Here is an 18,638-nt window from a genome sequence, read left to right as displayed (position 1 = left end):
TTTTATGGAGATGCTTCAGGAACTCAAATGGGAATCCCTGGAGGGAAGGCGACACTTTTTCCTAGGAACACTATTGAGAAAATTTAGAGAATAATGATTTGAAACTGACTACAGGATGATTCCACTGTTGTCCACATGCAGTACAGTAGCTTGCGGAGTATGTATGTAGATGTAGTGATGTAGTGGCGTGGACTGGGCTTTTTTTTTTTTTTTTTTTTTTTTTTTTTTACCAGAGCTCCAAGAGCTAATAGAAAGCACTACTGCTGAAATCGTTTTAGGCACTGAAAGCTGGCTAAAGCCGGAGATAAGCTCAGACGAAAATTTGCAAAAAATTTGATCTGACAATGTTCCGAAAGGATGGGCTAAACACAGTTGGTGGTGGTGTGTTTGTTGCTGTTAGAAGTAGTTTATCTTGTCGTAAAATTGAAGCAGATAGTTCCTGAGACTTAGTATGGGCAAAAGTCATTCTTGGCAACATGAATAAAATAAAAATTGGATGTTTTCACCGACCTCCCAGTTCAGATGATACAATTTCTGAAATGTTCAAAGAAGGCTTGAGTTTAATTTCAAACATGTACCCGACTCATACAATTATAGTTAATGGTGACTATAATTTACCCTCGATATGTTGGCGAAAAGACATATTTAAATCCTGAGGTACACATAAAACATCATCCTAAATTATGTTAAATGTATTCTATGAAAATTATTTCGAGCAGTTAGTTCATGAGCTCACGCGAATAGTAAATGATTGTGAAAACAACACTTGACCTCTTAACAACAAATAATCCTGAGCTAATAACGAGTATCAAAACGGATACAGGGATTAGTGAACGCAAAGTTATCGTAGCGAGATTGAATATTGTAAACCCCAAATCCTCCATAAATAAACGAAAAATGTACCTATTCAAAAAAGCAGATAAAAATTCACTTGACGCCTTCCTGAGAGACAATCTCCACTCTTTCCAAATTAACAATGTAAGTGTAAACCAGATGTGCCTTGAATTCAAAGAAATAGTATCAGCAGCAAAAAGTGGTTCAAATGGCTCTAAGCACTATGGGACTTAACATCTGAGGTCATCAGACCCCTAGACTTAGATCTACTTAAACCTAAGTAACCTAAGGACATCACACACATCCATGCCCGAGGCAGGATTCGAACCCGCAGCCGTAGCAGCCACACTGTTCTGGACTGAAGCACCTAGAACCGCTCGGCCACAGCGGCCGGCAGTATCGGCAGCAGATAAGAGACTGATACCAAATAAATTAAGGGGACATGCCCCTGAACAGGCTGCATTTTTAGCATTATCTTCACCCTCATAGTGCAACTGATCTATAAATGAGAGATAGCTCAAAATCATTACATGCAATATGGGTCATTAGTCAAAGCATTTCCCAAAAAATCATTGAGATATTTATTATATTTCGCTACTGACAACAATATTTATAATAGTATAAAAAACGGAACGCTATTTCACTGCGCTACCATTTTCTTTGGAACCACTGACTGCACAGCTTGCAAAAAGAGTCAGAGTACAGACAACATTCACATAAGTGTTTTCTGCCTACAGTTTCCTTCCCTGATGCTCATCTGTGAAAAAGAGAAGTAATTTATTTTACTACAACAAAAATATTTAAAAATGTAGCTCAAATATCACCGACATCATCATTATCATGTTATAAATTTTTCAGGAAATAGTTGGCAAGGGAGGCAGAGGAGGTCATTCTAAATATCTGTACCAATTTTTGTTAGTTAACTTCAGTCATTTAGGAGAAAAGTGTACCTGAATGACGAAAATTCAAGTTTTTGGTAAATCGCGAAAGAAGATATATAGATTTATTAACTTACCACTATGCTCGTTCCAGATATATAGATTTATTAACTAACCACTACGCTCATTCCAGCTGCACACTCCAGTTGTTCTCCTGTTTCCTTATCCTCCTTACTCTTTCTCTTCATTCTTTTCTTTATTCGTGACTCCTTGGTAGCAGCTTCGTCAGCTGTCTCTGCTTCAGTTAGCTGCCACTTATCAATAGCAGATAGAGTTGAAGCCATATTTCTTCCCGTCCGGATGTTCAATTTCTTCATGACATTGATCCTTGAAATTGCACCATCATTTAATGTTATTACTGCATCCATTACACCAATCTTCAGCTCTGTCAGCCCAACAAATACAGTTTTGGGTATTCTCTCCCATATACAGCTGTTGAAGCTTTCATTTGCATTCTGAGAGAGACCATGCGCCGGAGCTCTTTGAATGACGAAGGTCTGGGTAGGTTTAGTATTGTTTGTACTTTTTCAGGGGGCGGTGAAATGCCGTCGGCAGAGACCCAAAAACCAAGAAAACTGATGGCGGGTTGATGTAGTTGGAATTTGTCCTGGTTGGTCTCGATGCCTGATGCCACGAGAGTGTTCATAACAGTTTGCACATGTCGAATGTTGTCCTTGATGGAGGAGCTGAACACAAGCATGTCATCAAGATATGCAAAGCAGAATTTTAGCTCGAATAGCACTTCGTTGATGAAGTGTTGCCAGGTCTGGATTGCGTTTTTCAGAACGAAGGGCATCAATTGAAACTGAAATAACTCGATTGGGGTGGTGATTGCTGTCTTCTCGATGTCTTCAGGAGCCATGGGGATCTGGTGGTAGGCCCGTTTGCAATCAATGACAGAGAACGTGGTCACACCTGCGAGGGAACTGGTAAAGTCGGCAATGTTGGCTATGGGGTAGGTGTCCATAATTGTTTGTGCATTTAGTGAACAGTAGTCTCCGCCCATGCACCAGGACCGTCTTTCTTGGGTGTCGTATGAATGAGCGTAGACCAGCTACTGGCAGAGGGTTCAATGATGTTGGAGCTTAGAAGTTCAGAAATCTGCTTTTTAAGGTCGGAGAGGTGCCCGGGTCAAAGTCGACGTGGTTTACTGGAGATCGGGGGCCTGGTGTGAGGTGACGCTTGTGAACCGTGCTGTTGGTGACGACGGAAATGTTGCTGGCGGCACGGGAAGTGGTATGTTTACAATGTGTGACAGGTGGGGCAGGCGAGTCGTGGTCGTGGTGTTTGGAGCCACTCAGCGGATCCAACGGCAGCCGAGGCGGCGAAGTGTCCCAGGAGTCAATGTGACAAGATGGCCGCCGTCCCGAAGCAGTGGCACCGTGGTCGGGTGAGCTCGGTAGAGCTCGTGAAACGTTAATGAGTCCATTGTCCGAGGGCGCGGCCTGTGGCAGCACGGTCGCGGGCGAAACGCTTGGCGCGAGTGCTCCGTTTGTGTTGTCAGTAGCGGTGGCCGAGGTTCGGTGCCCACAGCAGGTTCAGTTGCAGGAGGGGGGGTGACCGCGGGAAGAGCCAGTGACGTCCCAGTTGCTTGTTTACTGCTTCCCGGGGTGAGCAGAACAGTCGGCACACTACGGCCCCGGCCGCGTTCGGCTGCAGGGCGTTGAGTCTGAACGCGAGACTTGTCAGGTAGGCGGTGGCTGGCGAAATGGAGCAGTGATGCATCTTGTAGCTTGTCAGCAATCGTCATTCTTTGCTCGACAGGTTCAGGAGGCCTTTGAGCCAGAGCAAAGCGGATGTGAGGAGATAGTTTATCTGACCAGATGGCGAGGAGAGGTGAGTCAGAGAATAGATCGACGCTGACGAGGGCACGTAGCCATCTCCAGAGCTGGGAAGGTTTGTCGTTGCCTAGTTGCTCAACGTGGAGCACTTGCCGTACTGCTGCCTCAGTTGAGCGTGCAAGCCGACGTAGAACTGTCTCTTTGGTAGAGTGTACCGGGTAGATGAGTTCTGGGCATCGACCAGGTCAGCAATCAAGACCTCCTGGTCGTGCAGGTGGGTGATGAGGCACAGAAACCTGGTTGACTCATCGAGTTTGTAATGGTCGAACACTTCATCCACAATTTTGAACCAGGTTATTGCTCTGTCGGAATTAAACGGCGACAGGGTCGGTAAGCATTGTAGAATGTTCAGAAGAACAGGCTGAGTTGAGTTCTTCATGGCACTGCCTGAATCGAGCTGTTGTTGCTGTAGTATTTCAGGAGAGTGTGCCTCCAGGGGATGTGGCAATGACAGACGTTCAGGTGGTAGCATGAAGGTGACACGTTGTGATTGAGTGCGATCCGTAGCGACGCAGAAGGCCGACGCGGGTGAGACACCATAATGTGTCGAGAATGGTAGCAGAAGCTCGACTGGAGCTGGCGCGTGGGCGACAGGTGAGAAAAAGTTCAAAGTTTTAGTCCACAGAAAGCTTGACGTTTGATCAGACCCAGGGCCACCTGTGTTGCAGGGAGGCTGCGGAGGTGTGGGCTATCCAGAAGCACAGTGTGGGAAATCGGCATAATCGTTGAGTGAGAGGCATCGTGTTGCAGTCCTGGCAGGTGTACATTGCTCGCAACATGATGCATGTCAATCACAAAATCCGGCATTAGGCGTTGGGCCAAAGTCATTGTTCGAATGTTGTGCTGATGTAATACACGCGAAAATAACCGACGCGGAGGCCGCGGACACAGTAAAACGGCGAAAACGGAAGACCTTACAACTCGGGGTCACCAGTGAGGAGGAAGTTCGAGTTGGTTACACCAAACAACACTCCCATTTTACAGTAGTTCATTTATTCACCTCTTTACACAAGCAAGGATTACAAAGAACTGGATGGGGGAACTGTACAAAGATAATGTTTAGCCTAGTTCAAAGATGATACTCAGATTGATACTGGTGTCGGCCTCATTGGCGCCACACACCCATTTTTTTCATTGGCGTCAAACTTAGTTCAGCTCAGTTCGAGTCATCATGAAAATATTATGCCATTGGGATGTCTATAGAGTATTTTAATTTTCACTTTGCCCAGTCCTTCTTTTATCTTGACAATGGTCTATTTTGCAAGTAGCATTTTATCTGGACTTGACCTTTGTTACCTGTCATACAATTACACAGGATCTGTTTTTGAGATTTATTTTGCCCTACCAGATTAATATAGGTTTTCATCACCTTCACATATTGTTTGCTTTGTCCTTTTACGTCCATCGGTTAACTACATTTTCTTTATTCCAGACTTCCATTATCAGAATGACATTCCCTGAATTCCGCCACATTTTAACTTAACTACCGACTTCTTGGATTGATAAACATTTTTATTACAATTGGATAGAGAATGTTGGGTCGTCTCCTGATAGTCACTTGAACTAATTTATAAAATAAACATGACTCCATAATTTTATTATTAATTCTCATGTAGACTTCAACTACATTTTGCTGTAGTTTATACACAGATGTATCCTTGAAAATGTGGTTCTATTGCCATGAAACTAGCTGGATTATAAACAAATATTTTCATACAGCTGAAGTGGTGGTTCTCATCATGATATATTGTATTATACGTAATTATTGAAAATGTGTGCTACCATATATATTTAATTTTTAATCGCGTATATCATATCAATGTATCATCAAGATCTTAAATATAAACATTTTGCTAAATAAAGTATTGTGTGCTCAGTTTCTCAAATGTCAGTTGTTGCAGATATGCAGCATACCCAATTATACCTCATCCTTGACCTTATATGCTCTATTACACTTCATTACTGGTTAAAAAATGTTTTTGATTTTCTTTATTCCTTCATTCAGGTAGCAACCGGTCGTAAGTGCAAAGTGGAAAGAATAGAAATATCTTATATCACAGTGCTCTCAATACCACAGTTAGTATGCCACATAACTTGCTTTAAAGAGATAAAGTGATTATAAGATGTAAGATCTACTGCACCACAATGTGAATAATTTTCCTTGTGACACACAAAGGGTGAATGGGAAAGTGTGCTTAGTTTCTCAATAGTAAAGGAAAAGTTTAACAACTTCATACAGATTTTGCAACATTAATTTGCTGGTCGCTTTCCAAAAGAAGCAAAATCCATCACTCAGATAAAGTAATGTGCCTGGATCTCAAAGAGAACTAAAATTTCTTTATGAAAGATTACTACACAAATTCAGTGACATGATGGTAGAGAACAGTGAAATATTTACCTCTTATTACAGAAAATACAAATACCTTCACAATAAATTAATTATCTGGTATTGTAATTATGTACATGATTTTTCATTTTCAGCTGTAGTGGATTATTTACAATAAACTTCATGAGGGAATAAATACACTGTGGATCAATAGTCAGAATGCCCAACTCCTTAAACAGAGGTGTACAAGGTGATTGTGGGTGAGCTCCACATATTATTTTTACAGCATGTTTTTGAGCAATAAAGACTTCCTGTCTCAAAGATTAGTTACCCGGAAAATTATTCCAAATATCAACTTACTGATCTATCTCTCCCTAAGATTTGTAATGATTCTAATAGTAAATGTGACTTAACTAAGTTGTTTTTGCTTCTCTGGTTTAAATTCTCATTAATATGGACTTCTAAAAATTTTGAAGTTTCTTCCCCATTTATTATTTTGTGGTGTAATACCCCTTTCACTTCTTTATTAGATCACAACCAACCAAAAGTAGGCATATTTCTCGATCAATCAATAGTATTCATCATGATAAATTATACATTGCTTCTTAACAAACTTGAACAATATGCATTTTGAAGTATTGCTCACAATTTGTTGAAGTGAGTTGTAGCAGTCATCTTGTCGAAATCAGTAACTCTAAATGAGCCACATCTTACAGGTCAAATACTATCAGCACAAACATCATCGGAGAGTTGTATTCATGTATTTTGATAATGTTGTATCTTGACACTGTCTGTCCAGCTGTGGCTGGTGAACGACATAGAATTGGTAATAAAGTAATAATAATAAAGGTAATATGGTGTCCTCCTGTGCTCTGTGTTTGGCCTGGGCCTCTTTACATAGTTCTTTAATGACCTTCCAAAAAAATGTTCAAATGTGTGTGAAATCTTATGGGACTTAACTGCTAAGGTCATCAGTCCCTAAGCTTACACACTACTTAAATTATCCTAAGGACAAACACACACACCCATGCCCGAGGGCGGACTCGAACCTCCACTGGGACCAGCCGCACAGTCCATGACTGCAGCGCCTTAGACCGCTTAGCTAATCCCGCGCAGCAATGACCATCCAGAAAACATGCCAAAAACTGGTTAATTTTTGTATGCAGATGACACAAATGTATTAATAAGAAGTGCTGACCATGCACTGCAACAAATAGTCCAGGCAGAAAGTTCACTGATAAATACACATAAAACAATCAACAAGATCTTCCACACATGATAAAATGTCACTCCACCAGATCAGTGAAACATTAAGCTGGAAATTGCATACAGACATATTTCAGAAAAGCTTAGCAAAATCAGTTTTTTACTGTGATCAGTAACAGATACAATCAGAACTTACACAAAGAAGCTGGTGGAGCACATGATATTTCAGTTTCTTATGAATTATAGTGTGATTTTATGGGTAAAAAGACCCGCATCACATCCCATTCTTAAATTATGAGAAGCAGGCAATGAGAATAATGTCATTTGAAAGAAATATGAATATTGTATGCCACTCTCCAAACAGTTAAAAATCCTGCTCCAAGCAAGCCTACACATAGTTATGTTGACATGTGGAGTCTCAGCACAATAACCTCAATCAATAGCCTCTATGACACCGGAAACAAAAGCAACTTACAGATCAACCCACACAATAAAAAATTAAATGACAATAGCGTAAAATGCATGGGAATCGAACTATGTAAATGTCTTCAGCAAACCTCAAATCAGTCAAATCAAGAACAGAAATGAAAGTCAAATTGAAAGAACTATTACATCATTGCTACTAGCCTGTTATGAAATTTCTGTAAATGAAGTTCTAATGCTTTAATCACCTGCTGGCCTGTATGTAACTATTAAGGGTATGTGTATTTTAAATCCAGATGAGTCAGTATGTTCTCACTCTCAGTTATTGGATTCTGTTATTCTGTAATGTTTGTTTATTCTGTGGATAGCAATGTATGTTAACTTCTGTTGTTCTATGAATGACTTATCCCATATCAACCACACAATTATGTACATTAGTGAGCTACAGGATGAATAAAGAATCAGTCAGTCAGGTACGCAGTATTAGGATCAAAGCTATATATTATTAATATGGATATAGTTGCTTTCTAGCTCCATTCTGGCTCTTCTGAAATTTCTAACATTGTCTTTAGCATGTACCACTTGTGTTACTATTTAGTTGGTTTAGCAGATTAAAGTGTTTATCAAAACAGCATCCCAACATGGCAGTGATGTGGAGTAATAGGCCCTTTAATGATACACTTACTAACTAGGTTGGGTGCAACAGAAAAATGCCTTAAAAATTGGCCCCTGTTGTTGGTCCAGTCACATCAGCCACAGCAAACATTGATATTGAATAGAAACTGTCCTCAAATTCCAAAGCCGAAGTTTCCTTACTAGCCTTTTGAAAGGTGAATTGTTCACCACTATGAAGACAGGCACCTTGATATTCCTTTGGTATATGCTCTCTGATCGTGGAATTACACTATTTTCAGGTCCTGTGTCAATTAAGAATAATCAGTTAGTCTTCTTGTCTGTGGCAAAAAGTCTTGCAGAACCAGTGGCATCAGTCACCATTGCATTCAGTTTGTACTCTTAATTGCTGTGAATGATTCTGATGAGTATGTGTGCCTACTGACACTCACTGATTATGTTTGAGTGAGTGTAGGGCCTTGCGCACTGCTTTTTTCACTGTCCCAAAACGTTTGTGATACCAGTACTATTTTGTTACCAATTAGCAGCATTCTCCTCCTGTCTGGTCAGTCTCCACTTCAGTTGTGCAACCTCATTGGCTAAGTGCTCAATAGATGGCTCTGTTGCTGTGAGCTGCTTCATGCATGACTCAATGCACCCCACAACATTAATGCTTGACTAGGAGCCTCCATCCATAACCTCCTTTATGGCTACACATAGACCTGTAAAAGGTGACAGAACTACTTTCACATGTTTTGGGAGACTTTTCATCCAAAATATTTTTAAAGATGTGTCTGCCAGAAGTTTGATACCCATCAGCATGTGTAGTGACCAAAGGCTCTGAGATGGGGTTTCACGTGAATACGTCTCACTGTCAATGATTTTCTAGAGGCACGATTCTGGTGTTAACACAAACCACTGGAGGACAGCCTCTTTTAACACTATATAAGACTGCTGGTGCAAAATTTCATCTAACTGTTCAAACACATTTAAGTCCAATTGAGAAATGATTAAAGTAAATTTCTCGAGTCCAACACAAGACAATGTAACCTAAAGAAGGCCCCAACTTGATTAAATCACAACTGTGCTCTTGTAAGGTAAAAGGGAGGCAACTTTATGTTGAAAATCCTGTTGATGTTGCCAAAGGCAGAGGTGGCAGAAACAGCAGCTAGTGGAGAAACAATGTTGCTGACTGTAGGCATGGAGGAGACTTCCGTCTTCATGGCAGTGTGTGTGATGGATTCCATAGTGTTACTCTGAAGATGCCGAAAAGTTAAGCACTGTTCAAAAATGAAATCATCATTTTGGGGACTTTATCACATCCACCCTGAAACATAAACTAGTTGATAATACAGCACTTTATTAGCAATCTAAAACAGCATTCTTCAGAGCCCAAATCATGGGACATCAACAAACTCACAAGGAACCAAGGAACCTCAGAACATTCACAAAGATGCCTCATTTTAACCTTAGTCATCCCTGATTTAGCTCCCGGCACTTGACTCAATTAATAACTTGGGTCAACCATAAGATTATAAATTTAATGAAATTGTTATATACGGTCTATAGGTATAAATTCTCATACATCAGAAAAACAATATTATTATGATAACATTTTGGCATTCTTAAAAGTGTATCATGGTATTCAGTGTCAGGGTTTGTAACACGTCTTCTTATGTTATTAGGTCTATGTTTTGCTGTTGTTATTGTTAGAAAAATCTTTGTTCAGTCAGTCGTTGAAATTTTGAAATAAAAGTTATGTGGATGTCGCATAATAAATATTGATTGATTGATTGATTTCTTTATTAATCCATGTAACAATTTACATTGTGTGGATTTCATCATCAAAATCATATACAATACAATATACCTACAATTTATACACATAAAATTAGTATTTACAGACATTTTTGAGGTATCTTACATTAGTTATATATCCTTATGTAATTTTCTTATAGTACTGTACAATTCTGGATTTCATATTATAATTATTTCCTCATGTATTACAATGCAGGCTACTTTAATTACACTACATGTTTTAATTCAGATAGTCCGTTTCCATACATTTTGAGTGCAATCATCCCCCGTGGCCTGGATAAAAAGAATTACAGGTAAATGCATTTATTCATCTTAGAATGTAAATGTGCGGACTTCAAAATTAAATGAAAAGAAAGACTGCATGTTCTGAATGTCATGGTAAATATTTTGAAATTGATGGTAGCGGCTACGAAAGGAAAAAGATGAACACATTCACGTACCTCTATTGTTGAGCAGTGTCGCCATGAAGATCGTTGTCTCCATATAAAGTGTCTGCATAAAATTAAAATAATAGTAATAATTTTACAGAATTTAAGGAGCTGGGACCCATGGTATCACAAAAGACGAATTCGCTCTGCTTCAAAATCACTTTCATTATTTAACCCAATATTATCAGTAAGAAATGGCACAATACGTCTTAACACTAGGACAAGATAACAGCGAAAGGTAACTTATTCTAAAAGTAATAAACAAAGAGCATAAAGCTTCGTTTGCTCAGCAAATGCTTTACGCATTAATCTCTGGTAGTTGAACTAGTGTCTATACATTCATAAAACATTTTTTTTATATAATTCCTTTACAGGTTGCATGTAAAGTGAACACTTGTTGGTTGCTTAACCCTTGAGTGGGCCACCGATTTTCATAACATGAGTGGGTGTGCAGCTTCTTTCGTTCACATGTAGAGAATAGCTGGCTAAATGTTACCAAGTGTGGAAAAAAATCACAGTTCAATCTTAGTGTAATAAAACAATGTGCTAAATCACTGTTTAATTAAACAATAATAAAATAAATTTTTGTATCAATCTGTTGCCAGGTTCAATTGTTATCCCACATTAATGACCCACTGGGAGCTTAAAGAGCACTGTTGCATTGGATCCCAACAAAATTCTTATTTGATTACTAATTATCTCATTGACCTCTGCGTCAGTGCGGGATTCTCCTGCTAGCTCTGAATGTGAGGAATTTTCTTTTTTTATTACCATTTGTTACCATAGCTAAATCATTCTCCAATCAATACTGGACAGACTGTATCAGTGTTACAAGATTAAGATTACACAAGCATTATGATATAGGGAAAAATTAGCATAAGTATGCATAATAATACAGAACAAATTTGCATAAGTATAGCATAACACTGGACATATAGAGCAAGAACTTTTTAACAAGTGCAGACAACCTTGTAGCTAGGGCAAGACAGACATGAGCAATCTTCTTAGATATTAATAAACTGTTTCACATGTATTTAGCACTACATTATTTTATCACTACCAGTTTTTTGGTACTAAAAGCCATATCTTCAGGTGAACATATAACTAAAACATTAAAGCTAAAGAGCTCGGAACTTTGTTCCGAACATTCATTGCCTGTCAGAACAAAACACTACTAAAAGGTGGCATGTCATGGAATAAGACAGCTGTATTTAAATACAATATGGTGGATGGTTCTACTTCTCTGGTTTAAATGTAACAGGAAACAGGGTATGTGACCGTGTGCTGTGTCTTACTGTTGGCTATCAGTTTCATATGGCAGTGCATTGTTTAGGTAGCCCAATTTGCTGTTTCATTGTCAAAGAGCTATTTAAACTGTACAGTGGTTTTTGGTGTAGATTTTGTGAAATCTTTCCTTGAAATTTAACTGAGTCCAAGGTCTGCATTTTAGTATTTAATGGTTGAACACTGCAATAGCTACTGTTGGAAAACTGTCACTTGTCATGGAGAGAGGCTTTACAGTTCCTGCACTTTTTAGGTATCCTTTGCCACTGAGGCTACATACCAATATTTGATTTTTTTCTTCACTTATTTTCATTTTGTTTATAACAAACCATTCCTCTGTAGCATCAAACAGAGCATCTACCTCTTCTTGAGCTTTGCTTTTGGGTGCAATGTTGTATCATCTGTGAATTGCAAGAACTGTTCATGAGAGCTTAAATCATTTACACTAGGAATAGGAGGGGGCCCATTACTGGTCCCTGAGACATGCCATATTCCAACTTCCATTGACATGATAGTGCTGCTTGAACTGACACAGTCTGCCTACTTCCATTGACGTGATAGTGTTGCCTGAACTGACACTATCTGCCTACTGTTTTCAAAATAAGACTTGAGGGTTGCCAGAACAGTGCCTCCAACTCCTCATGTATTGAGTATGTTCTTCCTTTGTAGCAAAACAAACCATCTACATCTTTTTGAGCCTATCTGGCATCAATACCTTTTACATACAGAGTTGTGTCATTGTGGATTGCAAGTACTGTGTGTGAGAGCTTAAATCATTTGCATACAATATGAACAGGAGGGGCCCATTACCAATCCCTGAGGCATGCCATATTCCAACTTCCATTGACATGATAGTGCTCCTTCAACTAATTCAATCTGCCTTCTGTTTTCACCATACCGGTAAGATTTGAGGGTTACCAGAACTGTGACTCCAATCTGTACTTATTGTGGGTATTTAGGAGTACCCTATGAGGACCTTACTGAGGTCACAAATTGTCAGTACTACAGATTCTTTTTCCTCAAAACTCTGCCTTATCCTAGTAAATAGATCTAGTGCTGCTGCTGTGGATTTGCCTTTCCAGAAACCACGCTGTGCATCTGTGAAGATTTCATCAATTTCAATGTAATTTTATATTTGCTCTTTCACTTAGAGAAGACTGGAATGATTGAGATTGGTCCGAAGCCTACTACCATGTCTGGGCCACATTTTTACAAGATTCTGCTGTCCATGCAAGATTCAGAAAGACTGGAAATATGCTAGGAGTGAAACACGTATTAATTACCATAGTTACTGGTTTAGCAGTTTCATAGATAATTTTCTTGAGGGCATTGGTAGATAACACAACAGAAGGTTTATAAGATTTTGAAGTCTTTATTATTTCATTTTTTTGTAATTCCCTCCAGTTCATCATGGTGCATCTTTTGTCATTTATTACAGTAGCTGCAGGGTCTATTTTGAGGTCTGGGATTGTACTTATAGTGTTTTCCACAATGCTAATGAAACAACTACTGAAGTCATTTGAATCACACAAGCTTAAGGGAGAGCTGGTTTTCCTCCTGTGTTCATTTCACTTCATTTATTATCAAGTTATACAATATGATACTGGGCAAGTCATTGTGATTTACAATACACATGTTTAAATTATACAAGAATATTTACATTTATTTAGGATTAATAATATCACAGCTGAAAATTCATCTTTCATACATAATACTTAACACAAGTAATTCAATCAGGTTTTTTTTAAGTAAAACTTTTGATTAACATTTCATTCATTCTGTTTTTAATGTTTGGCAACAAATCTTTATGTTTCAAGATATTAATCTATTTTTAGTGTTGTGTATGTGTGTTGAATGTGTATGTCCTGCTTTCTCCTTGTGTTATACAGATGGAGACTCTGGTTAGTTGATAGAAGACTGTTGCTATTTTCTAAGATTTTCCTAACAAATACTATTACTTGTAAGATATATGTACGTGGTAGTGGAAGGATGTGAAGTTTCTTAAATAAGGTCTTGCATGAGCTTCTTGAGACAGCATTTTCTACGGCTCTTACAATTCTCTTTTGGCATATAAAACAACTTTTGCTGGCAAATGCATTTCCCCAAAATATTATACCATAACACAGTAAAGATTCTGCTGGGTGAAGTATACATATTTTAGTGTCTCTTTTGATGTGCAACCAGAAAGAATTTTGAGAGTGTAACAAATGATATTCAATGTATTTGTAAGAAATTTTGTAGAGCTTACATCTTCAAGGGTTCTGGTAAACCACTCTATGTCTGGTGTTAGTGGACATTTATTTTGCACTGTGTGTAAGCGCATTGTAACTGTTTTACTATGTTTATTACTAAATTGCTTCCAGAAAACCAGTCTGTAATGTGGATGGTGCCCTTTTTAATCTCATGCAATAATTCTTCTCTGGCCCTTCCTTTTATTATCACATTTGTGGCATTTGCGAATTTTATGTAATTATGGCGTGGACTGTTCAGTTCCAAGTCATTTACAAAGAGTAGAAACAGTATTGGTCCTAGAATGGAACCTTGTGGTACACCGTACTTAATGCTCTGTTGTTTTTCTGAGCAGTAGAACTTTATCTTGATCCCTTCTTGAATAGGAAGCTCAACTACTTGCTGTCTATTTTGGAGCTATGATTTTATCTATCCATAGTTTCTTGTATGAAGGTGTAAAACTGTATAATAAACTGCCACAGAAAATGAAGAAACAGATAACATGTACTGCTTTAGGAAAAATCTTAAATTGTATTTGCAGGAACACTGTTTTTACACAATATGCGAATTCCTTAGTAAAAATGATTGTAAATAACTTTTGTTTCACAATGTTTAACTATATGTAATGTTTTGAGAAGGAGCAAAAAATATTGTAAATAACTTATATCTCACAATGTTTAACTACATATAAAAACTGTATAAATATTTGAATGTACACAAACGGACAACATCCACCCATTTTACAATGTCTATGGATGGATAAATAAATAAATAAATAAATAAATAGATGAGTAGGCTGGGCCCCTAATACCTACAGATTCAAGTTCCTCAAGCAAGACGTTGTGACTGATGACATCGAATGTTTTAGAGACGTCTATAAATATGGCTGAGATATGCTCTTTGCTGTCTATTGCATTTAAGACTTCACTTAGGAATGCAAAAATAACAGACCCAGTAGATTTAGATTTTCAGAATCCATGTTATTTGTTTGAGAAGTAATTATTTTTTTCTATGAAACTGATTAGTCTTATGTAACAGATTTTTTCAATTATTTTGGAAAAAACAGATATTTGTGAAACAGTCCTGTAGTTTGATACTTCTGTTTTTATTCCTTTCTTAAAAAGAGGTTTTACTTTTGCTGTCTTCATTTTTCTGGGAAGACCCCTTCTGAATAAAGAACAGTTACAGACGTCAACAAATGGCCTGGCTATGATTGGAGCACATTTCTTCAAGAATGTAGTCAGGGATATTTTCAGTCTAACAGAGAATTTGGGTTTCAGTTCTTTGATTATAGCAGGCATTTCCTTTTCATTGGTGGGGTATAGAAAAATAGATTTATTATTTATAGGACATCTGGACTGATTTCTGGGAGTGCACTGTAAATTCTGATTTATAAGACTTTCATCTATCTGTGTAAAGTAGGGATTAAATTTATATGCAATTTTTCAGGTTCAGTTATCACAGCTGAATTCTCTGTTAGGCAGTTAATATTATGGAAATCTGTCTGTTCTGCTGCAGTTTACTTCGTTACAATATTCCATATGGCCTTCATCCTACTGGTTGAATATTTTTTATGTATGTGATTGAATATGATGCTCCTTCAATGAACCTATCATTACTTTTCTTTTTGGCTTCTTCCACAATCTTTCTATAATTTGTTGTTGATTGTAAATATCTGTTGTAAAACATTTTCTTTGCACTGGGGGGATTTGTTTCTGTTTTGTAGTCATCATGTAATAGCAGTAGCATACATTTTATTTTTTTCAGTTCATCAGTGCATTATATTTTTTTTCTTTCACACTGTGGTTGTGTTGTGACGTGCTCACAGGGCATTTTTTGGTCTCCTGTGGATAGTTGTAGTGAAATATGGCTTTGATGATCTGGAGAAACTGTTTAAATGCATCAGTCACTGCCATTTGCTGCAATCCAGTCTGTCAGTTTAGTGCAGATACTGCTGTCTGAAAAGCATTTAATGTTTCCTTATTTAGGACCAATTTTGTGACTATTTAATTAGAATGCCGGCTAATAGCTTGTTTACTTTTATCCTTTTTTGTGTATAATTTCATTGTAAATTTTTTCTCTCCTGGCTTGTTTATTTTATATTACTGCTGCTCACTTGGACATATGACAACACAACATAACAGAGTGTTGGCTGAAACAATAATGAAGGAATAGGTATGGACTTGCCTTTGTAGAACAAGTTAAACAATCCAAGACAATATTATTTGTGGTTGGCAAACTTTATACACAGTCATGCCTGCTTGAGGGTTAAGTTCTATTATTGATTTCTAACTATAACATACTGTGTTTATTTTGGTTACACTAAAACTCAATATATTTTTTTGTAATTTAGATTCAGTTTTTTATTGCTAAACCATGTATGTAGTTGGCTTGGAGAATTTTCAGCTTCATTCAGATTCTTCTCCTTGATTAACATATTTATATCTGCAAATAGGATGGATTTCTTGTGAAATCCTCAGTAAGGTAAGAAAAGTAGCAACTCCAGAACACTTCCTTGTGTATGTTGTATTGCATCTTCTTCATGTCTGGGAGGTATTTCATCTGATACTCCTACTTTCTAGTGCCCTGTGATGTTCGCCTACTTTATTTCCTCCTTGATTGTCCTCGGTGTCGACGTACTGCATTGCTATACTGGCAGAAGAATGGAGGGTAGAAGTTCAGCACTGACTACTTTAAATGATGTAGCCAACAGGTGCACATTTGCATTTCACAGTCATTTAGTTTCACTGTTTACAATCCCCCAATATAAAACAGTTATATGGCCAGTTAACTATTGGCAAATTTTTATAAGAATCATTAATAGTTTGCAGACATATGATAGCACTGAGACGGGTGTTACGATTAATCAAGGAAAACCCCCAGTTGGGAAATGGGTCCAAAATTAGTTGGTTACTGTCGAGTTGCAATTTACAATTTCTTTATTGATTACTTCAACCATTAAAAGTCATTTCTTTACCACTTGACCAGGAAAAGATCCAAAAAAAGGTAGCAGGCATGAGTGCCTTTTCAAAACAATTTACTTTACAGTTAACAGCCAAGCCATTTACTTAAAACCGGCTTTGATGAAACATTTGATAACAAATCAAAATTTTCCAAGTAATGAAATTAAAAACTTTACTTTACCGTTAATAGCCAAGCCATTTTACTTAAAACAGACTTTGATAAAGCATTTAATAACAAAATTAAAACTTTCCAAGTAATGAAACAAAAACACCAATTTGCATACAATTTCGCTACCGAACATGTAGGGAGCCACTTCTTTTAAATTTTGGCACAACAAGATATTAAATTACAAGGGCTCGCTAACAGGGAGGCAGAACTAGCATTTTCAAAGGATGCCAAGTAGATTAAAACAATCAGAGTAAAGATACAGTCATTCACCTTTTACAATAACTAACAATTTTAAAGCCACTTAATTTTAGAAAACCCACCAATGAAAGGCAAACTTAACCTTTTTAAACAGTGGCCAAAAACAATCAGAGTAAAATACAACCATTTAACATTTTACAATAACTAACAACTTTAATACCATGTCCTGCCACAAAAATGTCCTAGGATAGAAATAATTAACCGAACAGGTGTAAGGGCAGCCACAATTGTCTCCCAAAGGATGCTCAGGCTAGAAGCGGACTAACGGGCCCACAACGCCTCACATTCAGCAATCACATTGACCTCACGTGAGGCCAGGGGAGGAGGAGGAATCAAATCAGGAACCATAATCCCTGCCCAAAAATACACTTCCTCCCAGACAGAAGTCAAAAGATCACTATCTATAATTGCACCATCAACAGGGACAGGAAATCCAAACGCAGGAGGCCACAAGGCAGAAAATATAATCTAAAACAATAATACCTGCCCAAAAATACACTTCCTACTGAGCAGTACTAATAAGAAGCGAAAAAGATCACTGTCTATAAATACACCAGCAACAGGGACAGGAAACCCAAATGCAGGAGGCCACAAGGCAGAAAAGATGCTGGTTTCACAAACCAAAATTCTTCAATTAACATCTAAACCTCTAACCAACTTAACTTGCAGTTTATCAGAGAAGCAGCAGGTGAACTCCGATGCAAAGGTTCCTCACACCCGACCATGTCCACATCGCCAGTGTACCCAACTGGGCACAGTCACGCAGCCACGCGCTCTGTCACCAGAGCCCTCGTCTTCTCTGCACCCATGGTGGTGAAATAAGACTCCTCAGGTTAGGCGAATTACTAGTCCATCATTCCCACCTCCGGATGGACAATTTAAAGACACCCGTTGCTGCTCCCACCAAGTAGTCACTCAGAACCACAGCCATGGCCCCTGGGTGTTCACAGCAAGTGCTTACAGCCTTGTCCCGTTAACTCATCGCACACGTCTTGCGCCGTCAGGATAGACCACGCGGCTTCTTGGAACAACAGCCAACTCTCCACCGCCACGCCATGCCATGGTCTTATCGTACGATATTCTCTAATTCCCGATTTTAAAAACCGACCGACCGACTCGTCACTGCTAGGCAACCAACCGGCCATCCCCCCCAAAGATCTTATTATCTTACATAAGACTAACAGGAAGCAACAGCTTGAAGATCGATAAGACCAGACACACCGCCAGAGGGGAATCTCAACAGAATCATACCCAGCATAACGATAAATATGAAAGAATCAATTAATGATGGAATGGAAGGACTCGGAAC

This window comes from Schistocerca serialis, chromosome 3, assembly GCF_023864345.2.
Source record: "Schistocerca serialis cubense isolate TAMUIC-IGC-003099 chromosome 3, iqSchSeri2.2, whole genome shotgun sequence".
In the NCBI taxonomy this organism is placed as follows: Eukaryota; Metazoa; Arthropoda; class Insecta; order Orthoptera; family Acrididae; genus Schistocerca; species Schistocerca serialis.
This window is presented reverse-complemented; position numbering follows the sequence as displayed.